We start from the raw sequence: 13,243 nt of genomic DNA, 5'->3' as shown, positions 1-13,243 counted from the left end.
TTACGAATAGCTGTGAAAAGAAGAGAAGCAAAAAGCAAAGGAGAAAAAGAAAGATATACCCATATGAATGCAGAGTTCCAAAGAATAGCAAGGAGAGATAAGAAAACCTTCCTCAGCGATCAATGCAAAGAAATAGAGGAAAACAATAGAATGGGAAAGACTAGAGATCTCTTCAAGAAAATCAGAGATACCAAGGGAACATTTCATGAAAAGATGGGCTCAATAAAGGACAGAAATGGTATGGACCTAACAGAAGCAGAAGATATTAAGAAGAGGTGGCAAGAATACACAGAAGAATTATACAAAAAAGATCTCCACGACCCAGATAATCACAATAGTGTGATCACTCACCTAGAACCAGACATCCTGGAATGTGAAGTCAAGTGGGTCTTAGGAAGCATCACTATGAACAAAGCTAGTGGAGGTGATGGAATTCCAGTTGAGCTATTTCAAATCCTAAAAGATGATGCTGTGAAAGTGCTGCACTCAATATGCCAGCAAATTTGGAAAACTCAGCAGTGGGCACAGGACTGGAAAAGGTCCATTTTCATTCCAGTCCCTAAGAAAGTCAATGCCAAAGAATGCTCAAACTACCACAGAATTATACTCATCTCAATGCTAGTAAAGTAATGCTCAAAATTCTCCAAGCCAAGCTTCAGCAATATGTGAACCGTGAACTTCCAGGTGTTCAAGCTGGTTTTAGAAAAAGCAGAGGAACCAGAGATCAAATGGCCAACATCCAGTGGATCATCGAAAAAGCAAGAGAGTTCCAGGAAAACAACTGCTTTATTGACTACGCCAAAGCCTTTGACTGTGTGGATGACAATAAACTGTGGAAAATTCTGAAAGGGATGGAATACCAGACCACCTGACCTGCCTCTTGAGAAATCTGTATGCAGGTCAAGAAGCAACAGTTAGAACTGGACATGGAACAACACACTGGTTCCAAATAGGAAAAGGAGTACATCAAGGCTGTATATTGTCACCCTGCTTATTTAACTCATATGCAGAATACATCATGAGAAATGCTGGGCTGGAAGAAGCACAAGCTGAAATCATGATTGCCGGGAGAAATATCAATAACCTCAGATATGCAGATGACACCACCCTTATGGCAGAAAATGATGAAAAACTAAAGAGCCTCTTGATGAAAGTGAAAGAGGAGAGTGAAAAAGTTGGCTTAAAGCTCAACATTCAGAAAACAAGGATCATGGCATCCGGTCCCATCACTTCCTGGCAAGTAGATGGAGAAACAGTGGAAACAGTAACAGACTTTACTTTTTTGGGCTCCAAAATCACTGCAGATGGTGATTGCAACCATGAAATTAAAAGACATTTACTCCTTGGAAGGAAAGTTATGACCAACCTAGACAGCATATTAAAAAGCAGAGACATTACTTTGCCAACAAAGGTCTGTCTAGTCAAGGCTATGGTTTTTCCAGTAGTCATTTATGTATGTGAGAGTTGGACTATAAAGAAAAATGAGTGCTGAAGAATTGATGCTTTTGAACTGTGGTGTTGTAGAAGATTCTTGAGAGTCTCTTGGACTGCAAGGAGATCCAACCAGTCTATCCTAACGGAGATCAGTCCTGAATATTCATTGGAGGGACTGATGTTGAAGCTGAAACTCCAATATTTTGGCCACCTGATGTGAAGAGCTGACTGACTGGAAAAGACCCTGATGCTGGAAAAGATTGAAGGTGGGAGAAGAAGGGGACAACAGAGGATGAGATGGTTGGATGGCATCACTGACTCAATGGACATGAGTTTGAGTAAACTCTGGGAGTTGGTGATGGACAGGGAGGCCTGGCAGGCTGCAGTTCATGGGGTCGCAAAGAGTTGGACACGACTGAGCAACTGAACTGAACTGGCTGATACTGTTCACAACAGTGGCTGTATCAATTTACATTCCCACCAACAGTGCAGTATGGTTCCCTTTTCTCCAAATTCTCTCTGACATTTATTATTCATGAACTTTTTGATGATGGCCATTCTGACTAGTATAAAATGAAATGATACCTGATTATAGTTTTTGTTTTCTCTAATAATGAGCAATGTTGAGCATCTTTTCATGTGTTTATTGGCCATCTCTAAATATATACTTAGAAGCTCTAGGCTTTTAAATAATATATTCTTTACACATATTATCTATATTTTTTCTTTACCATAGCCTGTGAATTAGAGATCATTATTATTTCTGTTGTATAGATGGAGATGCTGAGGAAGAGGAGGTGAAGTAATGTGCCGTGGTCACATAGGCAGGAAGTTTTAGAACCAAAATCTGAACCCAGATTTCTCTGTTTCTGGACCCCTGTTCCTGACTTCATCTTTAATATTCCAGGGACCAGAGAGTGTACATACCAACCCAGAGAATAGTTTTCTGGAGTAAGGGTACAATTATTTCAGAACCTCTGTACTGCATTTTCACAGTTCAAAACACAGACTAATGACTTTGTATTAGTCCACCAAACAAGAAGGATGTTTTTGGGATCCCAGAAAAATGAGAAAAGACAAGTGTCACCAATGGTGACTCCTTGAGTCCTTCATGTGATCATTCTTGCAGGCTGCTACCTCAACTTGGGAGAAACACACAGGTCCAGAGCGCAGCAGCCACCGGGGATTGTAATCTTCCTTCATCTGATGTAGGAACCAGAAATGGCCCTTGAGGTCCAGAGTGCATGTTGGGATAGTATAAGAAGAGCTGAGGGGAGAGAGGTTATTATCATTCTTCTTATGGGATCAAAGAAACTCCCAAATTAGAATGACAGTCATATTTACATGTCACATTCCACTGCAATTTTCACATAGCTAATTCAGAGATGTGCCTGGGGAATAAATTTTATAGATTTGTCAAGACTTGGGAGCATTATTGAAAGCAGGCTATTTCTGTGTGAAATTCAGTAACTTTGGCCTTAGAAAGGGCCTGGGTACTGCTGACAAAAGAATGCTATTACTAATGTATAGTTGATCAGACTGCTACTGATTGAATTCATACATTTAGCCAGCAAGACAAATTAGCATGACATTCAATATCTTTACAATTTACTATCTAACTTACCTAGTTCAATTCTTACAAATTTATTTATCCATCCATTTCCCCTTCTTTTCCTCTTTCTTTCTTTTAAAATTGAAGTTTAATTGTTTTACCCTTTTATTTATCTATTTAAATTTGAGATATAATTGAAACAATATTCTTACTTTTCAAGAAAAATGACCCAAGCCAGATAGTTGAGCTTTATAAGATCTTATCTTTCTAGTGGAAATAAGTACCTTGTAAGTACAAATCAATGAGAAGCTGTCTTACATGACTCTGCCCACTCTTCTTATTGGACATGTGTGTATGTATATATGTCACATTTAATGTGCACCAGGCAGTTCTAAGTCCTGAGACACAAGACGGGCAAGGTCTCTGTCTCCAGAAACTGACAGTCCAGGGGAAGATAAGTGATAAATTAGCTAACTGATACATAAGCAGTTATATCCCAGGTAAAGTTAGTGCTATGAAGAATTGTAACAAATGGGAAGGAAGAGATGGAGTGTTAGTGAAGGTATCTCTGAAGCAAAGACATCTGGGGTATGAATAAATGAAGGGGTTCATGAGTTAACATTCTGTGGGAAGATGTAGAGCAAGAGTGTTCTAAAGAGAAGCCAAGGGAAGTGCAAGGGACCTGGACTGTTTAAGCCAGGGTGTTTGGGATGAAGTGAGCATTAGGGTGCGTGATAGCTGAACTGTGGCCAAGAGAGAGGCCACGTCAGGTCCATCTTGTAAATCACAGAAATCACTTTGATTTTGTGAAAAGACCAAAGAGGCCATAGGAAAATTTTGATGACAAGAGGGACTTTGTTGGATTATTTTTAAATTAATAGACATAGGAAGCTATTGCATTGCAAAACTTTAATTTCACTGAATTGACCCTGATCTATTTGTAAAATTAAGGCATCATTCACGTATGATAAATATACAAATTTTATAGGCATATTTTTAGTTAGTTTTGACAAATGTATATATATGTACATACTTAGGTAACCACCACCACAATGATGACATAGCGAACTTTCATTCTCAAGAAATTGCCCCATTGCAGCAAGGCTCTGTTCCCCCAGAGTCAAAAATTCTCATTTCTGTCACCTTAGTTTTCCCTGTTCTTGAACTTTATTTAAAAGAAATCATATGCTTAATGTACTCTTGTGTGTCTGGCTTCATTTCCTCATTGTCATTTTCTGAAAATTAATCCATGTTATTTGTTCATTTATTTTTATTGGGTATATATTTATTTGTCCATTGTCCTATTAGTGAATATTTGAGCTGCTTCCAGTTTTTGGTTGTTCTACATAGAGCTGTTACGAAAATTCTTGTATAAGTCTCTTTTTTGTGGAATTTTGTTTTTATTCTTCTTGAGAAAATTCAGAGAATCAAGAATGGAATTGGTGCATCATGGATTTTTTTTTTTTTTTTTAGACTTAAACTGTGAATTTTATTTATTTTTTTTTATTAGTTGGAGGCTAATTACTTCACAACATTTCAGTGGGTTTTGTCATACATTGATATGAATCAGCCATAGATTTACACGTATTCCCCATCCAGATCCCCCCCCCCCCCACCTCCCTCTCCACCCGATTCCTCTGGGTCTTCCCAGTGCACCAGGCCCGAGCACTTGTCTCATGCATCCCACCTGGGCTGGTGATCTGTTTCACCATAGATAGTATACATGCTGTTCTTTTGAAATATCCCACCCTCACATTCTCCCACAGAGTTCAAAAGTCTGTTCTGTATTTCTGTGTCTCTTTTTCTGTTTTGCATATAGGGTTATCGTTACCATCTTTCTAAGTTCCATATATATGTGTTAGTATGCTGTAATGTTCTTTATCTTTCTGGCTTACTTCACTCTGTATAATGGGCTCCAGTTTCATCCATCTCATTAGGACTGGTTCAAATGAATTCTTTTTAATGGCTGAGTAATATTCCATGGTGTATATATACCACAGCTTCCTTATCCATTCATCTGCTGATGGGCATCTAGGTTGCTTCCATGTCCTGGCTATTATAAACAGTGCTGCGATGAACATTGGGGTGCATGTGTCTCTTTCAGATCTGGTTTCCTCGGTGTGTATGCCCAGAAGTGGTATTGCTGGGTCATATGGCAGTTCTATTTCCAGTTTTTTAAGAAATCTCCACACTGTTTTCCATAGCAGCTGTACTAGTTTGCATTCCCACCAACAGTGTAAGAGGGTTCCCTTTTCTCCACACCCTCTCCAGCATTTATTGCTTGTAGACTTTTGGATAGCAGCCATCCTGACTGGCGTGTAATGGTACCTCATTGTGGTTTTGATTTGCATTTCTCTAATAATGAGTGATGCTGAGCATCTTTTCATGTGTTTGTTAGCCATCTGTATGTCTTCTTTGGAGAAATGTCTGTTTAGTTCTTTGGCCCATTTTTTGATTGGGTCATTTATTTTTCTGGAATTGAGCTTCAGGAGTTGCTTGTATATTTTTGAGATTAATCCTTTGTCTGTTTCTTCATTTGCTATTATTTTCTCCCAATCTGAGGGCTGTCTTTTCACCTTACTTATAGTTTCCTTTGTAGTGCAAAAGCTTTTAAGTTTCATTAGGTCCCATTTGTTTAGTTTTGCTTTTATTTCCAATATTCTGGGAGGTGGGTCATAGAGGATCTTGCTTTGATTTATGTCGGAGAGTGTTTTGCCTATGTTCTCCTCTAGGAGTTTTATAGTTTCTGGTCTTACATTTAGATCTTTAATCCATTTTGAGTTTATTTTTGTGTATGGTGTTAGAAAGTGTTCTAGTTTCATTCTTTTACAAGTGGTTGACCAGTTTTCCCAGCACCACTTGTTAAAGAGGTTGTCTTTTTTCCATTGTATATCCTTGCCTCCTTTGTCAAAGATAAGGTGTCCATAGGTTCGTGGATTTATCTCTGGGCTTTCTATTCTGTTCCATTGATCTATATTTCTGTCTTTGTGCCAGTACCATGCTGTCTTGATGACTGTGGCTTTGTAGTAGAGTCTGAAGTCAGGCAGGTTGATTCCTCCAGTTCCATTCTTCTTTCTCAAGATTGCTTTGGCTATTCAAGGTTTTTTGTATTTCCATACAAATTGTGAAATTATTTGTTCTAGTTCTGTGAACAATACTGTTGGTAGCTTGATAGGGATTGCATTGAATCTATAGATTGCTTTGGGTAGAATAGCCATTTTGACAATATTGATTCTTCCAATCCATGAGCATGGTATGTTTCTCCATCTGTTTGTGTCCTCTTTGATTTCTTTCATCAGTGTTTTATAGTTTTCCATGTATAAGTCTTTTGTTTCTTTAGGTAGATATACTCCTAAGTATTTTATTCTTTTTGTTGCAATGGTGAATGGTATTGTTTCCTTAATTTCTCTGTCTGTTTTTTCATTGTTAGTATATAGGAATGCAAGGGATTTCTGTGTGTTAATTTTATATCCTGCAACTTTACTATATTCATTGATTAGCTCTAGTAATTTTCTGCTGAGAGAATTCAGCACCACCAAACCAGCTCTTCAACAAATGCTAAAGGATCTTCTCTAGACAGGAAATGCAGAAAGGTTGTATAAACGTGAACCCAAAACAACAAAGTAAATGGCAACAGGACCACACCTATCAATAATTACCCTAAATGTAAATGGGTTGAATGCCCCAACCAAAAGACAAAGATTGGCTGAATGGATACAAAAACAAGACCCCTATATATGCTGTCTACAAGAGACCCACCTCAAAACAAGAGACACATACAGACTAAAAGTGAAGGGCTGGAAAAAAATATTTCATGCAAACGGAGACCAAAAGAAAGCAGGAGTCGCAATACTCATATCAGATAAAATAGACTTTCAAATAAAGGCTGTGAAAAGAGACAAAGAAGGACACTACATAATGATCAAAGGATCAATCCAAGAAGAAGATATAACAATTATAAATATATATGCACCCAACATAGGAGCACCGCAATATGTACGGCAAACACTAACGAGTATGAAAGAGGAAATTAATAGTAACACAATAATAGTGGGAGACTTTAATACCCCACTCACAACTATGGATAGATCAATTAAACAGAAAATTAACAAGGAAACACAAACCTTAAATGACACAATGGACCAGCTAGACCTAATTGATATCTATAGGACATTTCACCCCAAAACAATCAACCTCACCTTTTTCTCAAGTGCACACGGAACCTTCTCCAGAATAGATCACATCCTGGGCCATAAATCTGGTCTTGGAAAATTCAAAAACATTGAAATCATTCCAGTCATCTTTTCTGACCACAGTGCAGTAAGATTAGATCTCAATTACAGGAAAAAAATTGTTAAAAATTCAAACATATGGAGGCTAAATAACATGCTTCTGAATAACCAGCAAACCATAGAAGAAATCAAAAAAGAAATCAAAATATGTATAGAAATGAATGAAAATGAAAACACAACAACCCAAAACCTATGGGACACTGTAAACGCAGTGCTAAGGGGAAGGTTCATAGCATTACAGGCTTACATCAAGAAACAAGAAAAAAACCAAATAAATAACCTAACTCTACACCTAAAGCAATTAGAGAAGGAAGAAATGAAGAACCCCAGGATTAGCAGAAGGAAAGAAATCTTAAAAATCAGGGCAGAAATAAATGCAAAAGAAACTAAAGAGACCATAGCAAAAATCAACAAAGCTAAAAGCTGGTTTTTTGGAAAAATAAACAAAATTGACAAACCATTAGCAAGACTCATTAAGAAACAAAGAGAGAAGAACCAAATTAACAAAATTAGAAATGAAAATGGAGAGATCACAACAGACAACACTGAAATACAAAGGATCATAAGAGACTACTACCAGCAGCTCTATGCCAATAAAATGGACAACTTGGATGAAATGGACAAATTCTTAGAAAAGTATAACTTTCCAAAACTGAACCAGGAAGAAATAGATCTTAACAGACCCATCACAAGCAAGGAAATCGAAACTGTCATCAAAAATCTTCCAGCAAACAAAAGCCCAGGACCAGATGGCTTCACAGCTGAATTCTACCAAAAATTTAGAGAAGAGCTAACACCTATCTTACTCAAACTCTTCCAGAAAATTGCAGATGAAGGTAAGCTTCCAAACTCATTCTATGAGGCCACCATCACCCTAATTCCAAAACCAGATAAAGATGCCACAAAAAAAGAAAACTACAGGCCAATATCACTGATGAACATAGATGCAAAAATCCTTAACAAAATTCTAGCAAACAGAATCCAACAGCATATTAAAAAAATCATACACCATGACCAAGTGGGCTTTATCCCAGGAATGCAAGGATTCTTTAATATCCGCAAATCAATCAATGTAATACACCACATTAACAAATTGAAAGATAAAAACCATATGATTATCTCAATAGGTGCAGAGAAAGCCTTTGACAAAATTCAACACTCATTTATGATTAAAACTCTCCAAAAAGCAGGAACAGAAGGAACATACCTCAACATAATAAAAGCTATATATGACAAACCCACAGCAAGCATCACCCTCAATGGTGAAAAATTGAAAGCATTTCCCCTGAAATCAGGAACAAGACAAGGGTGCCCACTCTCACCACTACTATTCAACATAGTGTTGGAAGTTTTGGCCACAGCAATCAGAGCAGAAAAAGAAGTAAAAGGAATCCAGATAGGAAAAGAAGAAGTGAAACTCTCACTGTTTGCAGATGACATGATCCTCTACATAGGATTTTGTTTAATTAAGGGAAGCTGCCAAATACTTCCAGAGTGATTGTACCATTTTATGTAAAAGATTTGTGCAAAGAATTCCAGTTGCTTTGCATCTTTGCCAATGCTTGATGTTATATGACTATCCTTGACCTTGTGGGGGTGTAGTGATAGCTCACTGTGATGTTAGTTACTCTGACAACCAATGGTTGTTAAACATAATCTATATGCATAATGACATTTCTATTATTATTTTTAAAATTAATGTACACATACAGAATTGATTTATAATTTTATGTTAGTTTAAGGTATACAATGCATGCTGAGTTGCTTCAGTCATGTCTGACTCTGCAATCCTATGGACTGTGGCCTGCCAGGCTCCTCTGTCTATGAAATTCTCCAGGCAACAATACTGGGGTGGGTTGCCATACATCCTCCAAGGAATCTCTAAGGTATACAATAGAGTGATTCAATATTTTTATCGATTAAAGCTTATTTAAAGTTATAAAATGTTGGCTACATTCCTGTGATGTACATTGCATCCTTGTATCTTGTATCTTATATTTATTTAGTTTGTACCTCTTAATCTACTGTCTGTGTCTTGTCCCTTCCACCACCTGTCATCCCTCTTCCTGCTGGTAACCACAAATTTTCTCTATATTTGGAAGCCTCTTTCTGTTTTATTATATAAATTCATTTGTTTTATACCTTAGATTCCACATATGAGTGAAAGCATGTATTTGTCTTTCCCTGTCTGACATTTCACTAAGCTTAATACTCTCCAGATCCATCCATATTGTTGCAAATGGCAAAATTTCATTCTTTTTTATGGTGGAATAATATTCCATTGTGTGTATACATATATACATGCTAAATCTTCTTTATCCATTCATCTGTTGATAGACATTTAGGTTGCTTCCATATCTTGGTAATTGTAAAGATGCTGCTAGGAACATTGAGGGGTGCATATATCTTTTCTAATTAGTGTTTTCATTTTCTTCAGATACATATTCTGGAGTAGAATTGCTGGATCATATGATAGTTTGATTTTTGGGTTTTTGAGAAACTTGCATACTGTTTTCCACAATGGCTGTACCAATTTACATTCTCACCAATAGTGAATGAGTGTTCCTTATTCTCCAAATCCTTTACAACATTTGTTATTTGTGTTCTTTTTGATAACAGCCATTCGGACAAGTGTGAGGTGATATCTCATTGTGGCTTTAATTTGCATTGCTCTAATGATACCACCCTTATGGCAGAAAATGAAGAACTAAAGAGCCTCTTGATGAAAGTGAAAGAGGAGAGTGAAAAAGTTGGCTTAAAGCTCAACATTCAGAAAACTAAGATCATGGCATCCAGTCCCATCACTTCATGGCAAATAGATGGGGAAACAGTGGAAACAGTAGCTGATTTTATTTTTCTGGGCTCCAAAATCACTGCAGATGGTGATTGCAGCCATGAAATTAAAAGACGCTTAGTCCTTGGAAAGAAAGTTATGACCAATCTAGACAGCATATTAAAAAGCAGAAACATTACTTTGCCAACAAAGGTCCATCTGGTCAAGGCTATGGTTTTTCCAGTGGTCATGTATGGATGTGAGAGTTGGACTATAAAGAAAGCTGAGTGCCAAAGAATTGATGCTTTTGAACTGTGGTGTTGGAGAAGACTCTTGAGAGTCCCTTGGACTGCAAGGAGAGCAAACCAGTCAACCCTAAAGGAAATCAGTCCTGAATATTCATTGGAAGGACTGATGCTGAGGCTGAAACTCCAATTTACTTTGGCCACCTGATGCAAAGAACTGCTGCTGCTGCTGCTAAGTCACTTCAGTCATGTCTGACTCTGTGCAGCCCCATAGACAACAGACCACCAGGCTCCCCTGTCCTTGGGATTCTCCAGGCAAGAACACTGGAGTGAGTTGCCATTTCCCTCTCCAATGCATGAAAGTGAAAATGAAAGTGAAGTCGCTCAGTCGTGTCCAACTCTTCGAGACCCCATGGACTGTAGCCTACTAGGCTCCTCCGTCCATGGGATTTTCCAGGCAAGAGTACTGGAGTGGGTTGCCATTTCCCTCTCTGCAAAGAACTGACTCCTTGGAAAAGACCCTAATGCTGAGAAAGATTGAAGGCAGGAGGAGAAGGGGATGACAGAGGATGAGATGGTTAGATGACATCACCAACTCAATGGACATGAGTTTGAGCAAGCTCCAGGAGTTGGTGATGGACAGGGAAGCCTGGTGTGCTGCAGTCCATGGGGTTGCAAAGAGTCAGACACAGCTGAGAGACTGAACTGAACTGAACTGAGGGATTACATTGAGCTTCCCAAGTGGCACTAGTAGTAGTGAACCCACCTTCCAATGCAGGAAACATAAGAGATACAGGTTCATTCCCTGGGTTGTGGAGATGACCTGGAGGAGGGCATGACAACCCACTCCAGTATTCTCACCTAGAAAATTCCATGGACAGAGGAGACTGGTGGGCTCCAGTCTTTAGGGTGCAAAGAGTCAGACATGACTGAAGTGACTAAGGACAGCACAGCACAGAGATTACATTAAATCTGTAGATTGCCTTGGGTAGTATGGTCATCTTAACAATATTAATTCTGCCAATCCATGAACACCGTATACTTTTCCATCTGTTTGTGTCATCTTCGATTTGTTATATCAGTGTCTCATAGTTTTCCAAGTACTGGTGCTTTACTTCAATAAGTAGGTTTATTTCTAGATATTTTATTCTTTTTGATGGTATGATAAATGGGATTGTTTCCTTAATTTCTCTTCATGATAGTTCATTATTAGTATATAGAAATGCAATCAATTTCTTTATATTAGGTTTGTATCTTGCAATTTTATCAAATTCATTGGTGAGCTCTAGTAGTTTTCTGGTGGCATCTTTAGAATTTTCTATGTATATTTTCATGTCATCTGCAAACAGTGATAGTTTTGCTTCTTCCTTTCTAATTTGGATTCCTTTTATTTCTTTTCCTTTTCTGATTACTATGGCTAGGACTTCCAATACTATTTTGAATAAAAGTGATTAAAGTGAACATCCTTGTCTTTTCCTGATCTTGGAGCAAATGCTTTCAGGTTTTCACTGTTGAGTATGATATTACCTATGGATTTGTCATATATGACCTTTATTATGTTGAGATATGTTCTCTCTATACTTACTTTCTGGAGTTTTTTAAAATCATAAATGAATGTTGAATTTTGTCAAAAATTTTTTTTCTGCATCTATGGAGATGTTCATATGATTTTAAAAACTCAGTTTGTTAATGTGATATATCACATTGATTGATTTGCAGATATTGAAAAATCCTCATATTCCTGGAGTAAATTCCCACTGATCATGATGTATGATGCTTTTACTGTATTGTTGCATTTGGTTTGCTAATATTTTGTTGAAGACTTTTGTCCTTACATTCATGCATAAATCAATGAAATAGAGACTAAGAAAAAAAATAGAAAGTTCAATGAAACTAAGAGCTGTTTATTTGAAAAGATCAACAAAATTGATAAACTATTTTTTCATTAAGAAAAAAAAAAGAGAGGGCCTAAATTAATAATATCAGAAATGAAAAAAGGAAGTTACAACTGGCATTGCAGAAGTACAAAAGATCATAAGAAACTGCTGTCAAAAACTACATGCCAATAAAGTGGACAGCCTAGAAGAAGTGGACAAATTATTAGAAATGTACAATCCCCCATGACTGAACCAGGAAGAAACAGAAAATACAGATCAATAACCAGTAAAGAAATTTAATCTGTAATAATAATAAACCCAACACACAAAAGTCCAGAATCATATGGCTTCACAGGTAAATTCTACCAAACACAGATGTTAGAAAAGAGTTAAAATCTATCCTTCTCAAACTTAGCCCAAAAAATTGCAGAAGAAGAAATGCTTCTAAACTCATTCTATGAGTCCAACACCCTATGTCTGTTGACAGAAACATTAAGTCTTTAGCATCTAAAGTGATCTTGGATAATTATATACTTATTACCATTTTGTTACTTATTTTCTGATTGTTTTTATAGTTATTCTATGTTCTTTTGTCCTTTTAGTTTCTTCCCTTGTGGTTTGATGATTTTCTTTAGCGATATGCTTGTGTTCGTTTTTCTTTGGTTTTTATGTATCTATTTAAAGAGTTTTGATTTGTGATTACCATGTGGTTCATATTTGTCGACCTATACCTATATCTACTTGTTTTTTATACTGCTAGTCATTTAAGTTCAAACATATTTTTAAAGTTCTGCATTTTTTACTCCCCTCCTTTATGTTTTGTGTTTTGATGTTTTGATGTTTTTGATGTTGTATTGTGTATCTTTATCTTTCCTGGTGGCTCAGACTGTAAAGTGTCTGCCTGCAATGCGGGAGATCTGAGTTCTATCCCTGGGTCAGGAAGATCTCCTGGGGAAGGAAATGGCAACCCACTCCAGCACTCTTGCCTGGAAATTCCCATGGATGGAGGAGCCTGTGTAGGCTACAGTCCATGGGGTTGCAGAGTCGGACACAACTGAGCGACTTCTCTT

The sequence above is a fragment of the Dama dama genome, chromosome 16 (assembly GCF_033118175.1).
Source record: "Dama dama isolate Ldn47 chromosome 16, ASM3311817v1, whole genome shotgun sequence".
NCBI classification, from domain to species: domain Eukaryota; kingdom Metazoa; phylum Chordata; class Mammalia; order Artiodactyla; family Cervidae; genus Dama; species Dama dama.
Note: the sequence above shows the minus strand (reverse complement) of the source record.